This window comes from Saccopteryx bilineata, chromosome 4 (genome assembly GCF_036850765.1).
Source record: "Saccopteryx bilineata isolate mSacBil1 chromosome 4, mSacBil1_pri_phased_curated, whole genome shotgun sequence".
Lineage (NCBI taxonomy): Eukaryota > Metazoa > Chordata > Mammalia > Chiroptera > Emballonuridae > Saccopteryx > Saccopteryx bilineata.
This window is the reverse complement of record NC_089493.1, coordinates 36048958-36066988: the sequence shown is the minus strand read 5'-3', so window position 1 is coordinate 36066988 and position 18031 is coordinate 36048958. Positions and strand designations below refer to the sequence as shown.

At 45.0% G+C, this 18031-nt stretch overlaps 1 protein-coding gene across 5 annotated transcripts in view; it reads right to left on the bottom strand.

The window, feature by feature from the left end:
• SPTB (spectrin beta, erythrocytic) overlaps positions 1-13711 on the bottom strand; it is a 135764-nt gene extending 122053 nt beyond the window's left edge. For 4 of the 5 annotated variants that reach the window (XR_010731069.1, XR_010731068.1, XM_066273133.1 and 1 more), the window contains exon 1: positions 13553-13710. The gene's annotated coding sequence lies outside the window, so the exon portion shown is untranslated. Of the gene's footprint in view, positions 1-13552 lie in introns of all 5 variants that reach the window. The other variant, XM_066273136.1, reaches the window with a different exon arrangement.
• Positions 13712-18031: the final 4320 nt, after the last annotated feature.

Sequence of the window (18031 nt, the reverse complement as noted above, 5' to 3'; positions counted from 1 at the left end):
GCACATCGTTCCAAGACCTTCAGAGTGTCTTCTGTTCATCAGTTCATCTCAGACCCCCTCTGTGTATTTATAAAGGCCTAGCGGCTCCTCACCGCCTTCAGAGGCCAAAAGCCAGCTCCTCTCAATCACAGCGCAAGGAGAGAGCAGTCACTGTGCAGTGGGGGTGTATCACTGACAGAAAGTTTTGTTGAAAGGAACAAAACACACTCGAAGGCCTGAGTAAGCAATATTCCGGCGAGTCCAGCCACTGGTGAAACTGTGTGTCCGGGGAAGGCAAAAATGAGGGCAGGACAAACCAACTAATAAGCGCTGTAAGATTTTCCAAGGTACTTTCTACTTTGACATGCCTTAAGTACGAACACAAAAGGATAAATGCACCCAGAAAAAAAAAATGAAACCTCTACACAGGAATTTTTGGTCTCTCTTCTGAAATGTTTTTCTTGATTCTTCACCATTATAAAACAGATCTTGTGTATATGGTCTGAAACACCCACTCAGAGAGCCTTTCATAGCTGCATTCTGAGGGTCAGCCTCAAACATTCTCTGAGAAATGAGGTGGGAGGGACTGTATTCTGGATGAATAACTAAATTTTTCTAGCAATAGACATATTCTGATGGAATAAGTTAAGAATCATTGTTACTTTTCCCTTGATAAACTGAAAGCATTTGAGAAATATTGAGGTAGGGAGATCATCTCCATTCAGGTCGAAAAGCTTCCTCTTCTCTCCTTATCCGCAGCCTACGAACAGTGAGTGCCTTCCATTAACTCTTCTTCATAATCTTCTATAGGTCAAAATTGGGGAATTATTTTCAGCACTGAATATTCTTTAAACTCCTCCACACCCAATTCTATGAGCATTTCTTGAGCACTGCACATTAGCCAAACACTGAGTTAGACACCAGTGTCCCCATAGGCACCAAACAAATGTTTTTTCTCCTTGGAACTCATAATCTAGAGGAGAGTCAGACCTGTACATGATCAAGAAGGGGACACTGTGAAAAGTGAGAGCTTAAGAATTCAGAAGAGGCCCTGACCAGTAGGCTCAATGACAGAGCATCAGCCCAGTGTGTGGGTGTCCTGGGTTCAAGTCTTGGTCAGGGCACACAGGAGAAGCAACCATCTGCTTCTCCACCCTTCCCCCTTCTCTTTCTCTGTCTCTCTTCCCCTTCTGCAGCCACAGCTTGATCGGTTCGAGCACTTTGGTCCTGGGCACTGAGGATGACTCTGGAGCCTCCTCCTCAGGTGCTAAAAATAGCCTGGTTCCGAGCATGGCCCCAGAGGGCAGAGTATCGGCCCCAGATGGGGGTTACTGGGTGGGTCTGCATGCAGGGGTCTGTCTCTCTGTCTCCCTTCCTCTCACTTGGAGAAGAAGAAAAAAGAACTCAGAGGAGAGAGAGGGTGTCTTCCTGGGACAGTGAAGAGGGAAAGCATGAAAGGGATTGTGCTTGAGCAGGGCCTTCGGGATACATGTATAAGAGTTCACGGCTGAGAAAAGAGAGAAAGATATTTCAGACCCAGAAAAAGAGTACAAGCAAAGTCACAGAGGCATGAGAATGCACCCCAAGATTAAACCAGACTCCAGCAGCCACAGGGTAAGTGGAGAGGGGGTGAAGCTGACTGTGAAGGTCCCTGCTCGCCTCTTTAAACTTAATTTGCACGGAACAGGGAACCACTGAGGGTTTTAAAGCAGTTGAATGACTCAGTCAAACTCATGTTTTTAAAAATAATTCTGAGGTCAGGGTGTGAGATGGGTTAGAAAGGTAGAGGCTAAAGGCCAACTATTCAAACATAAGAAGAACAACAGTGGAAATGGAAAGAAAGGAACTAAGTTGAAAAATTTAGAGAGAAAAGTGAACAGGAGTGCAGCCAACCGGATATGGAAGTGTGAAAGGCAGGAAAACCAAAAAGCTGCTGAGGTTCTTCCTCAGGAGGCGGGTGACAACATGAACCCACCTTTGAAAACAAGCAGAAGAGCAGGTGCGGGGCTGAAGGAAGGAGCCAAGAGGTCCTATTGCTGCACAGTGAGTCCGAGACCTCTTGCTACAACCAACGGAAGACAGCTGGCTGACAGCAGTAAAGCAGATCTGGAACCCAGGGGGGAGGTTGGAGGTAGAGATAAGGATTTAGATGCACTGGCAAACCCAACAGCTAAAAACTGGTTGAGAGGAAGAAACAAGCAAAAAAAAGAAGCAATGGTAAAAAAAAAAAAAGCTGGGAAAGAAAAAAGAAAGCCCAGGCTCTAGAAGCCAAGGGCGGGCATTGTTTCCAAGCAAGAGAGCAGTTACCAAAGTCAGATACTGCAGAGAAGCTAGGAGTTGGGTCCAGAGAGTGACCGTCGTATCTGACAATACCAGACTTCTTCTGAAGCGGTTTTAATACAGCAATACGGAGAGCTGCCTGTGACAGTGCGTATATTGTGCACAGCTAATTAGCATCTTCATCCTCAGCTGTCAAAGAACTATGTCGGAAGTAGAGTTCAGAACATTCATTATTTATTAAAAACTAATAAGGGGATTTAAACCTATTAGGTTAAATCATTGCAAAGATAAAGCAACATAAACAGGTACACAACTAATTAACCCTCCTAATTTCAGATCATTAAAAATGTAAGATCAAAGAGAAAAAAGAAACTCTTAGAATTAAGAGCCATAGATTGTTGATCTCCACCCAAATATGATGGGTGTGGTAATTCTAAGCAAGCACTCTATAATAAATACATCAGAGTTCAAGTCTAGCTTTGATCTTCTAGCTGTGTAATTTTGAATAAACAAACATCTGTAAGCCTGATTTTTAATCTGTCAAATTAGCATAATAATAGAAATAACAAATACATATAAAAGCTCTCAACATAGTGCCTACCCCATAATGTTGACTTATTATAATAGCTATTATAATGCTTCATTTCCAAGATAATATAAACTCAATTATATATAATTTCAAAGATTCATTCTTTATTTTTTTAAACAATAACTATTTTTTGAGCCACTCCCCTCTATATACCAAGCACAGCTCTAGATGCTGGGCATGAGAGAAAGAAAGAAAGAAATAGACAGACAGACAGACCCAGTTCCCTATTACAAGAGGCATGGTCCAATGATGTAGAAGGCAAGTAGGCAAGTTGACAACTAGAAAACAAGATGATCTGTCTGGAACCAAGGAATGACAAAGGTGCAAAATACACAGGAGGAGACGCTCAGGGCTCCCCCGGGTCCTAGTGGGGGAGAGGGGCTCGTGGGCAAGGCTATAAAAAACAGGCCAACTTCAGCATTACAAGGAAATTTACAAAGACGTTTTTTAAGAATAATAATAAATATTAAGGTACCATCACACGCACTCACACCCCCCCCCCCCCCGAAACAATGTCAGAGAAAGAGGAAGTTCTTTGCCCAAGGGTAAACAGCAGGAGAAAAGGGAGCTGGAAGCAGCCCAGGCTCTTGTCATCTAGCTCAAGGAGATATTCTGGCTGAAATATATCACCACATTATATTTATACCCTTCCCCACCTGAGTTGGGGCTGCATGCTTTACAAAGAAAATGAAACATCTCCTGGCTGTCCTCTAAACGTCTAAAATTTTAAAATAGGCAAACTAATATAAGAACTTTGATGACAAACCATCCCCAAAGGATAGTGTTCTCAAACAATTCTGAAGCTCAATTTAATCCCCAAGGTGAGGATGTTAATAGATTTTGCCCTTCCCTTTGGAGATGTCAAACACCAGGGAGAAATATTAAAATTTCATCATTTGGGTTCTCAAAAAGTTAAAAATAGAATTACCATATGATCCAGCAATATACTGAAATATATATATTTCTGAGTATATACCCAAAAGAAGTGAAGGGTTTTGAAGAGATATCTTCATTCGCATTCATAACAGCATTATTCACAATAGCTACAATGTAGAAGCAACCCAACTGTCTGTCAATAGATGAATGGATAAACAAAAATGTAAAAAATACATACAATGGAATATGATTCAGACTTAAAAAGGAAGGAAATGCTGACATTTGCTACAGCATGAATGAACCTTGAAAACATTATGCTAAGTGAAATAAGCCAGTCACAAAGACACTGATTCCACTTACACGAGGTACCTAGCAGTCAAATTCACAGAGACAGAAAGTAAAGCAGTGATTGCCAGGTGGTGGGGGTGGGGGATTGGGAGACTCAGTGTCTAATGGGTATAGAATTTGAATTTTGGAAGATAAAAGAAGTTCTGGAGATGAAAGGTAATGGCACATAACAACGTGCATGAATTTATGCCACTGAATACTTAAAAATAGTTAATATGGCAATTTTTTATATATTTATCATAATTTAAAATAATACATTTTTAAAAACTGCATGGTTGCTATTAAATAGCTATTCTTGGTCATTTAGGGGCAAATAAAAACACCTTGACTCCAACATTTAGATGCAATGCCATGTGAAGAGGGGACAAGAGCATGAGACCAGGCACATTAGAAAGTTTTTTTATCCAAAGGAGCAGCATCCAAGTACCATTCTCTGGAAATGGACACCTATATAACCTACTCAGAAGGTAGCTTTGTTGGCGGCCATCATCTGACAATTTTTAATTAAGATAATCCCTATGTACTAACATCACCCCACGAGGCGATGATTATCAAAGTGCATATTTCAAAAATTACTAATTGAACTTCTATTTGCAAAAGCATGAGGCAGGGCTTTATGTAAGACCCACAACTAATATTCATAAATCAGTTTGTGCACTTGAGAGCTGTCTAGTTGAGCAAATAATAGATGGACACAGAGAAGTTAAATAATAATCATAAAAGAAGTCTATGATTATGTTCAATTAAGGAGTGCATGTAATTAGCCCTTTAACAAATTTGGAGATGAGAGAGATTATTGGGGGCCGGAGTCCTCCAGGATGACTGAAGGAAACCACTCCAAATCTGGGAGAAATGTTCAGGACTCAGTAAGTAGAAGCAAATAAACCTGGTTCAAGTAGTGGGTTTATGATGGGAAGTGGTAAAGAGATAAGGACAGGAAAAGACTGGAGCCAGATGACAATGGCTCCTAATAGTCAACTTTATGAGTTTGAATTTGCATCTCTACCTGGAGGGAAACCACCAGATGTGTTTGAGAAATGGTGTTATATGATGTACACAGTGTTCCAAGACAGGATGGCTTTGGAGAGGGAGATTCTCAGTGGATAGAAAGCTGGACCTCAGGCCACTTACATAAATACCTGAGGGCGACTAAGTCACAAAAATGCTTTCACTTTGTTAAAGCTATGGCTTGAAATACGTCAGGCCATATGCTGACATCTGCACTGAAGTTTTCTTGAAGGTTATACAGGAAACTGTTGACATTGATAACTCCTTAGGAGCAGGATCGAGGTGGGGGAAGGGATGCCTTTATGTTTTACTGTATACTCTTTTACAATGTGGATACACTTAACCATGTGCCTGAATTCATTTTATAAGTTAAAAAGTTTTAGGTAGGAGAGAAAAAAAAAGTTTTAAAAATATGACAACCAAAGGTGTTAAAGTGTATGGGCTCGAACCAGCAAAAGCAGACATTTCTAATTATAAGTGAAATATATTTCAACCTTATTTGTACCATATCTTAAACTCTGTCACATAGTGGAGATGTTGTGAGAACGACCTAAAAGTAATAGTACAGACTCCACAGAACTAACTGCACATCTCAGGCTTTATTTCAAAACAAACAGATGTTATGAGTCAGAATAAAACACCTCCTTTTTGGTGTTATTTAAATTCTGCCTGAGTCTATTCCAAATCAACTCCTCAATGAAAACAAAAATCAGAAATACTATTCCACAGTACCTTTGACAAGATATATTCCTGCCTCTGTAAGTGACTTTTTCATTTTTGTAGTCACTCAGACTTGGAAAAAAAAAACAAAAACCAATTGGGTCATTCTTGACTTATCCTCTTTCTAAATCCCATCAACTCTAACTTAAAAACCTATCCAGAAACCAGCTGCATCTCAGTACCAGGCCACCATCAGCCTGGTCCATCATCTCTAACCTGGACTAGTACTGTAACTTTCATTCCCCTCCCTGCTTCCACTCTTCTCCCCCATAGTCAGTCTTCCACAGGACGAGCAGAAATATCCTCAGAAAACACAAATCTGAACAAGTCACTCACTCCTCTGCCCACAATCTCTAGTGGCTTCCTCTCACATGGCTAAAACTCAGTGATCCAGACCACATTTTCTCTCCAACATCAACTCATCAGAGAGGCCCTTCCCATCTATCCCACCTCAAATAGTAGAACCCCTTCTCTTTCTCTTTGAGTTACTTTATTTTTTCTTTATATCACTGGTTTGTTGGTGTTTAGTACCTGTCTCACCAACTGGAACGTGAACTCCATAATATCAGACTGGTAAATAAATGAGCGTTTTGTCATGTCTGGTAAATAAATGAGCGTTTAACATACAGCTGTTGAAGACTGAAGAAAGTACAAATCAAGATACTCAAGATCACTGGAAATAAAAAGACTTTTGAAGTCCAAAATGAGGCATAAGCAAAATAATGCCCAGTAAATTTGGAAGGAGGGAATGAGAAGCTGAAACATAACTGACAGGCACATAAACCCATTTATCTACGGCACGCTGGGAATCCATGTGCATGCTTGACATTAATCCATTGCTTTGAGATATCATCTGTGCACATTCTGGAGGACTATTCTTGAGGTTTTGTGGCTAAAGAGTAAACACTGTAACAAGTTTCCCCATCCCTCTTTCCAGAACCAATGAACTTAGACTGAAAGTTCTGCTGAAAAAACCAAGCAAACAGTATCTCAAACAGAAAGCCTAGAATATTCAGTTACCCTATTGAGAAGATCTGGACAAAGCCCCAGCCTTGGAACTAGGAAATTGGGTCAAAGTCAGGCTCTGGCCCTGGCCAGTTGGCTCAGTGGTAGAGCGTCGGCCTGGCGTGCAGGAGTCCTGGTTCGATTCCCGGCAAGAGCACACAGGAGAAGCGCCCATCTGCTTCTCCACCCCTCTGTCTCTCTCTTCCCCACCTGCAGCCAGGGCTCCACTGGAGCAAAGTTGGCCGGGCGCTGAGGATGGCTCTATGGCCTCTGCTTCAGGCGCTAGAGTGGCTCTGGTCGCAACAGAGCAACAGCCCAGATGGGTGGAGCATTGCCCCTTGGTGGGCATGCCGGGCTGGATCCCGGTCGGGCACATGCGGGAGTCTGTCTGACTGCCTCCCTGTTTCCAACTTCAGAAAAAAAGAAAAAAAAAAAGAAAAAAAAGTCAGGTTCTGTCATCATCTACTAGACGGACCTTGGGAAAATTATTATACATTTCTAATCCTGTTTCCTTGACTGTAGAGTAGGAACGGTCAGATCTTCCTTGCTTTTTCACGCAGGCATTATATAATACCATAAGATGCCGCACAGTCGAAGGCATCCTGAAAACCGAGTGGACTATACATCACCTGTGTGATCACCATCTTGTATTAGCTGACCTCTAGTTCACGTTTCCTTCACTGTCTCCGGTGAGTTTCAGCTAAACAAGGATCGGATCATGTCCCTCCCCTGCTCAGCCTTCACTGATTTCAACCTAGACTTTTAATGTTCTTGACAAACTGAATCTAAACTGTCTTTCCAGTAACATTTCCAGCCTGTTCCTGGGCTATACTCTACACAGCCACATGGACCTACTGCTCACTCTGTAATCTAACCATGCTCTATTGCACGTCTGTTCGGGGTTAAATGTCTGGGACCTCATCCCCTCCCACCCTCCCTTCTTCCATTAGAAAAATCCTAGACTCTCCTCAGCCTGAACCGGATGCTTCCTCCTGCAGGCTCTCTCTCAGGTGACCTGTTGAGTCACCAGACCAGTGGGTCTCCATCTGATCCCTTTTTATGTCCTCAGCACATACAGTGTAATGTATACAGTAGGTACCTAATGTTTGCTCTTTTTGAATATTTCTCAAAAGGCTCTCTCAGGCCTTTCCAGCTCTAATGCTCTATGACTGATGGTTCAGAGTCGGTATTACAAAAGGCCTCTTACTTTTCCACCCTGAGAAAATATGATGGCAGGTGAAACTGACTGACAGCTCCTAGGGGGCTTCTGGAAACAGGCAGGAACTGGGCAGGAGGACAGAATGAGGCCAGGCACTGCTTTTTGGTCCCCACATGTTATGTCTTTCAAGTATTCTTTGTTCCATTTGAAGCACTATGAATTCTCAAATGAGACACACCCATATTTAAGTCTGGTCCAAAAGGAAATGATTTTCAACTTATTCCCCTTCAGGATTATCCAAGTTTCTCCTGCTTTTCATGGTGATGGAAACTTCTGAACTGACTATAATTCAAAACAATTATTATTCTTTAGTTGTCAAGGTGCCCTATTATTCTTTTCATAAATATCCTGGATGATCTGAGCCAAGTTCAATGCAAAGTCTTTTTTTTTTTTTTTCTAGCCCTGTGCCTTTTCCCTTGCTAAATTTATGGTTTTCAAATGAAAGGAAGAAAGGAAGCCCCACTTGTGCCCCCACTGCTAACATGATATATGGCTGGGTTCTAATTGCCCTTGTAATTATACCCTTGGCCAGGTCTGCACAGGTATACTGTGGAAATTCAACATTACGGCAAAGCCTGAGAAGGTCTCACTGAGGTAAGAAGAAGATGGCTCCATAATATTTCCTGCCACCAGAAGAAGGAAAGAGAATCTCCAAAGGTGGTTTGGGAATGTCACAAGCCAGCCAGACAACCCACTGAGGAAGCACTTTCTGTCTAGGACTGCCTCTCACACTGTGTGAGCTGTAAGGCTGGAGATCCCCTGGGGGGTTGATATGCAGCTAAGGTTGGCTGAAAATGGAAGAATTGCATCTTTTGGCTGTGAATTAAGAAATAAGCCTGGCAACAAAGGGAAACACGCTCTGACATTTTCTAAATATTTACCAAGGGGAGTTGACAATTCCGTGAGTGGAGCCAGGTCTGACAGTGAATTCTCCTGACTGCCTCCTACACCTTCCCTCCATCACCATTTCCATCTCCACAACCACGTGACCGCTGCCTTTTGGGGTTGTCGGAGAAAAGCAGCATCTTTGTGATAAACCCGGCAAATGCCACACGAGACTGGTACACAGACTGCTGCGATCAGTCTTCCTCCCCAGATTTATCTGAAATGGGGCAGGAACCACAGGGCTGTCTATGAAAACTGAGTCAATTCAACCTACCTTTAAGGCAAAATACTTTTCTTTCACGGTAATTCTTGGCTAGTAATATCCATGTGGTTTCAAAACCCAGTATCCATAAACTTCCCTGCCAGTCCTCATTATAAAATCAAATTTCTCATCAGCCCACACAACACAGTTATTTTCTCTTGATCCTTCCAAGTCAATTTATAAATGCTAATCTACAGGTCTAAGGTTATTTAAAAAAATGTTATGGAGCCTGACCTGTGGTGGCGCAGTGGATAAAGCATCGACCTGGAAATGCTGAGGTCGCCAGTTCAAAACCCTGGGCTTGCCTGGTCAAGGCACATATGGGAGTTGATGCTTCCAGCTCCTCCCCTACTTCTCTCTCTCTGTCTCTCTTTCCTCTGTCTCTCTCTCTCTCCTCTCTAAAAATGAATAAATTAAAAAAAAAGAAATACTAATCAGTTTGTTGATTTAAATTTAAAAAAAAAAAGAAAAAAGAAAAAAAATAAAGAAAAAAAACAAAACAAAACAAAAAAATGTTATGGATAAGGAAGAGCAATACTTTTATCACTTGAAACCTCAAACTGGTCATGTTTCCTACTTTTCAGGTATTGGTGAGAGGGTAAAATGTTGTGTTTGATTTTGATTTAATTGACTGAGTTTAAAGAGGTGTTATAGTCCCAGTAATTCCCTAAAGTCCTTTCTCTCCCCACAGCCCTGGATATGCTGCATAACTATGGGTCTTGAGACCTGTACTGGCTCAAGACAGTAACGTGCATGCCTCTTGAGGAAAAGCACATACCTCTGCAAACGTAGCAGGCAATGGGGAGATTGCGGAACAGTTTAGAGTTTAACACTCACTAACCTCTCTCCTGCCTAATCTCCAACACATTTTAAGATTTCACTAAGATGAAAGCATTGAATTGGACCGTATCTCCTCTCACAATCTCTGCCAAAGGGGGGGGGGGAATAAGAAGACTTCAGTAGCTTGATTAGGCAGAACTCCAGAAAATAAACTAAATTTTGGCCTTGAGAACAAGAAAGACAGGAAAGAAACGAGAAGGATAAAAAGTACAGAGGGCATGGACCACAGCTGCACATAGAGAACCAGGAATGCCGCAGTTAGGTCTCGCTTTTGAGCCCGTGGCTACACAAGCAAAAGGTTGGACTCCGCGACCTCCAAGGTCCCTTCCCACTCCAACAGGGTTTTCTCATGAATTTTTTATAGTCATCCTCTGTCCTAGCACACTGTCCTCATGCATCATCAAGCCCTTCTGGCCACTTCCAGGGCTGAAAGGAAAATCTGTTTTCAAAAATCCATGCTTTGACTACTGCCAAAATTACAGTTCTGTCCTTGAAACGATGACCTGAACACAATGGACAAGGCCAAACACCTCTGAGCAAGTAAGTGCTCAATACCATCTTCTGATGATATCTTAAAGCTTGACTGATACGAGCAGAATTATTACCTGAGGTCTTGAGAGTGAATGGCTGTGAACTAACCAACGATCCTACAACCAAATCTCTCCAACTTGTACTTTAGTTCTATAGCCCCTGCCTAATGTCGAACCTTAAAAAGAGGGTGGAACCAAACAGCTGAGTTTGAATCCTGTCCCCACCTCTCGTCAGCTGTGGGATGTGTGCACATTATTTAATTTCCTTGAACCTGTTTCCTCACCTGTAAAATGATGATAAATATGAGCTACCTTGTGGAGTTACTGTGAAAATAAGAACTTCTGAGGGAATTCATTCATTCCCTCATTAACTTCACAAAGGTTAACCTAGAGCCCAGGTACCAAGATAGGCACTTGTACATAAAAAATAGAAGAAAAAAAAAAGAAAGCTGTTATTATTTTTATTGACCAAACACAGTCTGTTTCAGAACTGTGGCAGAACCATCAGATTGTGATGTTAGTTCAAAACTTTCGCTCACACGGCCCTGGCCGGTTGGCTCAGTGGTAGAGCGTCGGCCTGGCGTGCAGAAGTCCCGGGTTCGATTCCCGGCCAGGGCACACAGGAGAAGCGCCCATCTGCTTCTCCACCCCTTCCCCTCTCCTTCCTCTCTGTCTCTCTCTTCCCCTCCTGCAGCCAAGGCTCCATTGGAGCAAGGATGGCCCGGGCGCTGGGGATAACTCCTTGGCCTCTGCCCCAGGCGCTAGAGTGGCTCTGGTCGCAACAGAGCGACGACCCGGAGGGGCAGAGCGTCGCCCCCTGGTGGGCGTGCCGGGTGGATCCCGGTCGGGCGCATGCGGGAATCTGTCTGACTGTCTCTCCCCGTTTCCAGCTTCAGAAAAATACAAAAAAAAAAAAAAACTTTCACTCACACCTATTTTGCCTAAAATAGTCAGTTCAAAACTTTCGCTCACACCTATTTTGCCTAAAACAGTCATTTTTATTTTGTCAGATATGATGCCAAGTGGGAGTTGGCCTCCTGCCATAGCTTTGCCTACCCCAAAGCCAATCGTTTTACAGGTGTTCTGCTAGAGGACACCACCAGAACACTTGGAAGACACAACCACCAGAGCAAAAGGGGGTATCTCAGCTCTCAGCTGGGCAAGCAACTCAGGAAAACTTGATATGCCTGAGCCACAGGACCCGTCCTGGATGCCTGGGAGTTTTCAGGTGCTTTCAGTTCCACTGGCAGACTCCAAGTCTTCCGAGAACTCAGGATTAACAGACCTGGCTCCTCCCCAATCATTGTGACTGAGCCACAGATAAGGCAGGAGCAACAGCGAAGGGTCTAACAGGCTACATTTTCATGATGGAGGTTTATATCTTTCAGCTGCGCTTCAGAGTTTGATCAAAGTTCTATATAAATGACCCACCCCTGAGGAGTCAGTTGGTTTCAAAGCTGAAAGCTGGTGGGCTCTTCTTCAACGTGAACCCAATATTCCTTTCCCTAACTGGCCCACAGCCTCCAGGCAAGCACAGGCCTAGCTATGTTGCGTGCTGGGTGTTTGGTACACTTAACTTTTTGCACTTACAAAAAAAAAAAAAGAGTTGAAGATCTTCTGGAACTCAGGGCTCCTAGCAAAAGAGTAAAAGTCTCCCCCCACCACCCCTCTGAGAATAGGAAATGACCCGTCATGGGGGTGAGAGGTGGTCAAAGAGGGAATTCTAAAATAAAATGTGGAACCATCTGTGAAGCTAAGGGTAGGTTAGTGTATATTATAGAGTTGCCTAAAAGTTTAATATGCAGACTCCTCTCATTCAGGAGCCACCTGACTCTCTCTCCTTGGAAACTGAGGTATAGCCCATGACTATCTCAAGGCTTGGGTTTTGCATAGCCACCTCTTCCCTGGAGGTGACAGCCTAGCCTCTCCTCACAACAGTTCTCAGTACAAAATACTGTCACTATATTATACACACACACACACACCCATCTGATGCATCTAGCATTTTTTTTTTAAGTGCTTTCTTTTCATTTTCCTTCAGCGAGTTAAGCTTGTTATTATTAACTGCTGGCACCGCTAACAGCTCACTGAAAACAGTGGTTTGGATATTAATAGGCTATAAATCCAGGCCCTACCTGGGGCTGGTTGTCACGGAAACAGTGCTCAAGCCCACAGCTACTTCCCCACTCTTGGAAGTCTGGGCGAGTTGTTGGGAGTTGGAGATTGTTTTAAAGCTCCTGTTATTTCACCCACTTTCTGCTATTTCTCAGGGCCAACTTGTTGAAGAAAGAGGGACTGGTAGGACGAGGAGAGAAGACTGGACCATAGAGCTTGCAGGAGCCGAACTCTTTGGGAGAGGGAGGGTGGGGGCCCTTGGAGAATGGTTTGGGTGCTCCGATTTTTCCTTCCTGGGTCTACACCCGGCCACTCTCTCCGCGTCATTCCCAGCGCCTGACGGCCGCCCCCCTCCGCTGCCCTGCCCGGTCCTCCCCGGCTGGACGCTGGGCTGCCGGGGAGCGCACAGCCAAGTTCCCCAGAAGAGAATCTGAGCAGCCCCAGGGCTGAGAAACCCGGCAGCGGGAGGCAGAGAGGGCAGTGAGAAGGTCGGACAGGCTAGAGACAGAACCCTCTCTGCCCTCGAGCCGGGGTCCTGGAGGAGACAATCCAGGACCAGAACACGCACCCCCCTCACCGCCCTCCCAGCGTCACAGGGCAACACTCCAAGACCTGTCTCTCCAAAGCAAGCACCCAGCTCGCCAAGCGCCTACCGAAACCCACGCTGATACCCACGCCCTAGGGTATTCGTTGCCGCAGCCGCCAGGGCCTCCCGGGCCCCGCAGAGCCTCCACGCCCGGCACCCGGGGCTGGGCCCCCATCCGGTCCCCTGAGCCCCGCGCGTCATGCGCCCCCTGGGCCCAGCGCCTCCTCTGCGCTCGCGCCGCGCGCCCTAGCCTCGCGCATCCGCACCAGCACCCAACCCCCTCGACCCGCCGGGCCCTCCCGAGACTCACCTGCGTTGGGGTTGTAGCTGCGGCCAGCCCGAGCCCGGGGGTGGCAGCGGCGGCGGAGGCGCAGGGGGAGGAGGGCAGCGCGGGGCTCCTGGCACAGCGGCCGCCGGGCGCCTGGTGCTGCCGAGCCGCGGACCCGCCCAGAGATATAAATAACATTATCTGAGGAGGGACATTCCTGCCGGGGGACATCGCTGCTGCCGGGACCAGATAGTCCCGCGGCGGGGGCGGGGAGGCGGGGCCGCAGCCTCCCGCAGCGCCAGGCCCAGCCCCTGCCTTCCCCACCCACTCCCTCACCTGCCAATCAGCCTCCGTGCCAGGGGACACCTGCCCGGCCCCTGGCAGGCTCCCCGGGCGGCCTCAGCCTCCCCGGACCACCCCAGCCCAAGATGCCAGTCGTCCGAGCCACCGCAGGCCCCATAACTCGCTCACTTCCCCAAACCGCGCGCTACTCGAGCCCCCTGCGGCGGGGTAAAGGGTTTGACTGTGCTTCTCGGGCCTAATTCCTGCGCGCGGAGCTGCAAGCCTGGCCACGAAAATGAGCCCTCCAGCTTTCCCGCCCTGCATCCCCACTGTACATAGTTAGGTGTTTTAAATATACTAAAAGACACGCGTAGGCCGTAGGGTGAATGAGGCGGGCGCCCAAGCAGTGCGCCCCTGTTGCTGCGGGTTTGGGAGAAACAGATTGTTCTGTTTGCGCGCTCCGAGGCAGGCTTCTTCCCTCTGGCGGTGAGAGCAGACGCTGGGAGGACAGGGGTGGGCACTGGGCTGGAGGCCCCCACTCCCAGCCTGTTTCTGTCTGCCAACCTGGTGAGGTCGAGGTGGACCCGGCAAAGCTGGCAGGGCGCAGCCCGCAGTCCCAAAGCACTCGCGTTGTGCAGGGACTGTAATTAACAAGCAAGCTGCCACACTAGCTCACCCGCACCTCCTGGCCGGCCCCCAGCCTCTAGGCGAGACTCCAGGTCCTCCTCCCTGTACGCCTGGGTGGTGTGGGATGCAGCAGGCCAAGGAAACAGTAGAACCAATGGTGCCAGAGAGGAAAGACAAGGCACATCCGAGTCATCTCGGGGAGAAAGACTCACGGAAGAACACGGGCAGCTTGTGAGGCAGTACATTATCGTAACTTTTTCTTTTTTTTTTTTTTTTTTTTTTTTTTTTTTGCGATAAGAAGTTATTGTTCAATAAGGGTTGGTGGTCCTTCTTCCACCTCCCTGCCTGGGACAGCTTCTCCCCAGTCATCAGCCCGGGTGATCTCAGGTACTATGGAGACACCAATGGAGGTTGCTGCCAGGTGTTCTTAACGGAACAGCCTTCCTCCTGAGTTATTTGCTTGGGAGTATGATTATACTGTTTCCCAGGATTCACCATTAAAGGGGCATTTAGTTGTTTATGTTTAGCTTATATATTGAACATTAGCCAAGATATTTCACTTCCTGCTGCAGCCACACTTCTTGAGAGTGGGCATTTGGACATAATGAGAAGTGCTAAGTGGGGGAAACTCCACAGATATTACAAAGTCACGGGACGCACCACTGGCCCCTCTGTTGTCTTGGCCCTTACTAAGCTCAACTTCCCAAGAGACACTAGTAATATAGGGAAGATAAAAGAATATCTATGGCTATCCTTTAGATTAGTAGTGATCCTCCCTTTCTGATAACATTTAAGAATCCATTTGTTTATTACAGAGTTAGAAACAGAAAGGTCTTTTTCATTTAAAAAAAAATGATTTAAGAACTAAATTCTGGCAAGGAAAACTCAAGAAAAACAGGCCAACTTCCAAAGCTGAGATGATCATATATCTCAAGTAGAAATCCTTGATCTATTTTTGAAAGAAAAGAAAGAGAAATTATGTTTTTAGAAGCCTTATGTGAAATAACTTATTAATAAATTCATGATTCCCTAGACTTGCAAGTCCTCAGCTACATCATTCTATACCTCATGTAAGAGTCAGATCATTCCTTAGCTGGGTTAGGGTACTGAACTGAAAAGTTGGACATAGATTTCCTTGTAGCCTTAAAATTGATCGTCTTTAACCATGAGAAAAAAATTAATATGATAAAAGCCCCAATTGAGTGGAAGATGACTCCAGGATTTTTACAAACCAGCTCAGCAGCTTTAGTTGTCTCCACATTAGCTGAAAGCTAAATAATTCAATACAACCTCCTTTTGCTACAGAGCCTGTTACCCTGACAGCATCCACAAATGCTTTACAGCTAACAGAGCTGCAGTGAAATGATAAAATCCTAACTGCGGCAGAGAGTTGAGATGTATAGGTGTACCTCATTTAATTGGGCTCCGCTGATTGTGCCTCACAGGTGTTGCATGTTTTGCAAACTGAAGGCAAGACCCTCTCCCAGCAAAAAGATTACGACTCTATTCCCATGCCTGGTTTTTTTTGTTTGTTTTACGGTGGTCTGAAACTGAACCCACAGTATCTCTGAGGTGTGTCTGTAGAGGGAAAGGGGTTTGTCAAAGGAGGGTGGGGAATGGCAGATCCCGGAGAGTGAGAATTAGAAATTGAGGAGAGTGAAATAGGAAGGAAAAGCTGACATAAGGGTTGATAATTGAGGTCATTGTTGTGGGCAACAGGGATTGATTCTGCAGGGACTTCCTGGAAAGAGTATAGAATACCTCCTGGAATTCCTGAAGTACAGGAGATTGTCAAAGGGCTGTCCCCCCCCCCCCCCGACCACCACCCCAGATTGCCAGTAAGCAATTTGCAGCTTTGGGAGAGTTCTGGGGCCAGAAGGGAAGGTGTGCTTTAAAAATAGATCATCTCAGCCAGGAAATTGGGGGAATCCCTCACAGAACTGTCTACCCAGCTCCAGCTAAAATCAATAGGTGAGGCCAAGAAGATGTAAGTCGGGTCACTAGAGAAATCTGACACAAGAAGGAACATTCATTTTTTTTTTATCTATTTCTGTATTTTCTGAATTTTTCACATTGAACTTGTATTATTTGATAATAGAAATAATAAAGAAAATAGTAGGTAGAGATTAGATCAAGATGGTGGATTGAATACATGCTTCTTACCTTTCCTTCTATCCCAAATCTTACAAAAAGATATGTCTGAAAGAGAATGGGAAATCTAATAGCACAGAGAAATAAGAAAAAGAGTTGATGAATTTTCCAAGAATTTTTAGGAAATCCTGAAATGTAGAAGAGAGGCAGGATCTGATCTAAAGAAAAATAAAATCAGGGGAACCAAGCCAGGTTCAGAGGGAACAGTGTAAGCAAGTTCAAATAAAGAGTCAAATGATACAAGAGGAGGAAGGGGCCCTAGAATCATTTACTTAAGCCTCCTTTTCCTGCTGGCATTAAGTATCAGAAGTTTGCCTGAAAGATAAAGAAGTTAGTGCAGATCCTGGGACCAGAGAGGCAAAGCCCAAGTATCTACTGTCCCCAGTGAGAGGGAACCCTCACTATTTCTGCATAGCATGTCATGCCCTTCCTTCATAGCCCCTGAAGAGAGACAATAATAAAAAAAAATGGGCCTGACAAGGCAGTGGCATAGTGAATAGAGCATCAGCCTAGGATGCTGAGGACCCAGGTTTGAAACCCTGAGGTCACCGGCTTGAGCTCAGGCTCATCAGCTTGAGTGTGGGGTTGCCAGCTTGAGCATGGGATCATAGACATGACCCCATGGTCACTGGCTTGAAGCCCAAGGTTGCTGGCTTGAGTCCAGGGTTGCTAGCTTGAGCAAGGGGTCAGTCGCTCTGCTGGAGCCCACTGGTCAAGACACATATGAGAAAAAAATCAATGAACAACTAAGGAGCCACAACAAAGAATTGATGCTTCTAAATCTCTCTCCCTTCCCTTCTCTCTCTCTCTATTAAAAAATTTTAAAAAAAAGAATGGGCAGGCAATGCCTGACCAGGTGTGGTGCAATGGATAGAGCATGTGACTGGGAGGCGGAGGACCCAGGTTTGAAACCCCGAGGTCGCCAGCTTGAGCATGGGCTCATCTGGTTTGAGCAAGGCTCACTAGCTTGAGCCCAAGGTCGCTGGCTTGAGCAAGGGGTCACTCTGTCTGCTATAGACCCCTGGTCAAGGCACATATGAGAAAGCAATCAATGAACAACTAAGGTGCCGCAACAAGAATTGATGCTTCTCATCTCTCTCCCTTCCAGTCTGTCTGTCCCTTTCTTTGTCTCTCGCTGTCCTTGCCACAAAAAAAGAAAAAAGAAAAAAAAAGAATGGGCAGGCAAAAGCATTCTCAAATAAAAGATGAGTAGACAATTAAAATCACCAAAGATTTTGTTGGAAGAGGAGAGCCAAGACCATGAAAGAGAAACACCAAACTTGAATGAAATTAATCCTAAAAAACTATTTTTACTGAATCACAGAAGCAAAGTTATTTGTTTGAAATAAACTTTAAAACCGCTTTCCCTTAGACATGAGCATATATTGATTTATCAGAAAGCTCCTTAAAAACAGAAAAGCAAAACCAAATAAAACTGAATTTACCTGATGTTTGACTCAT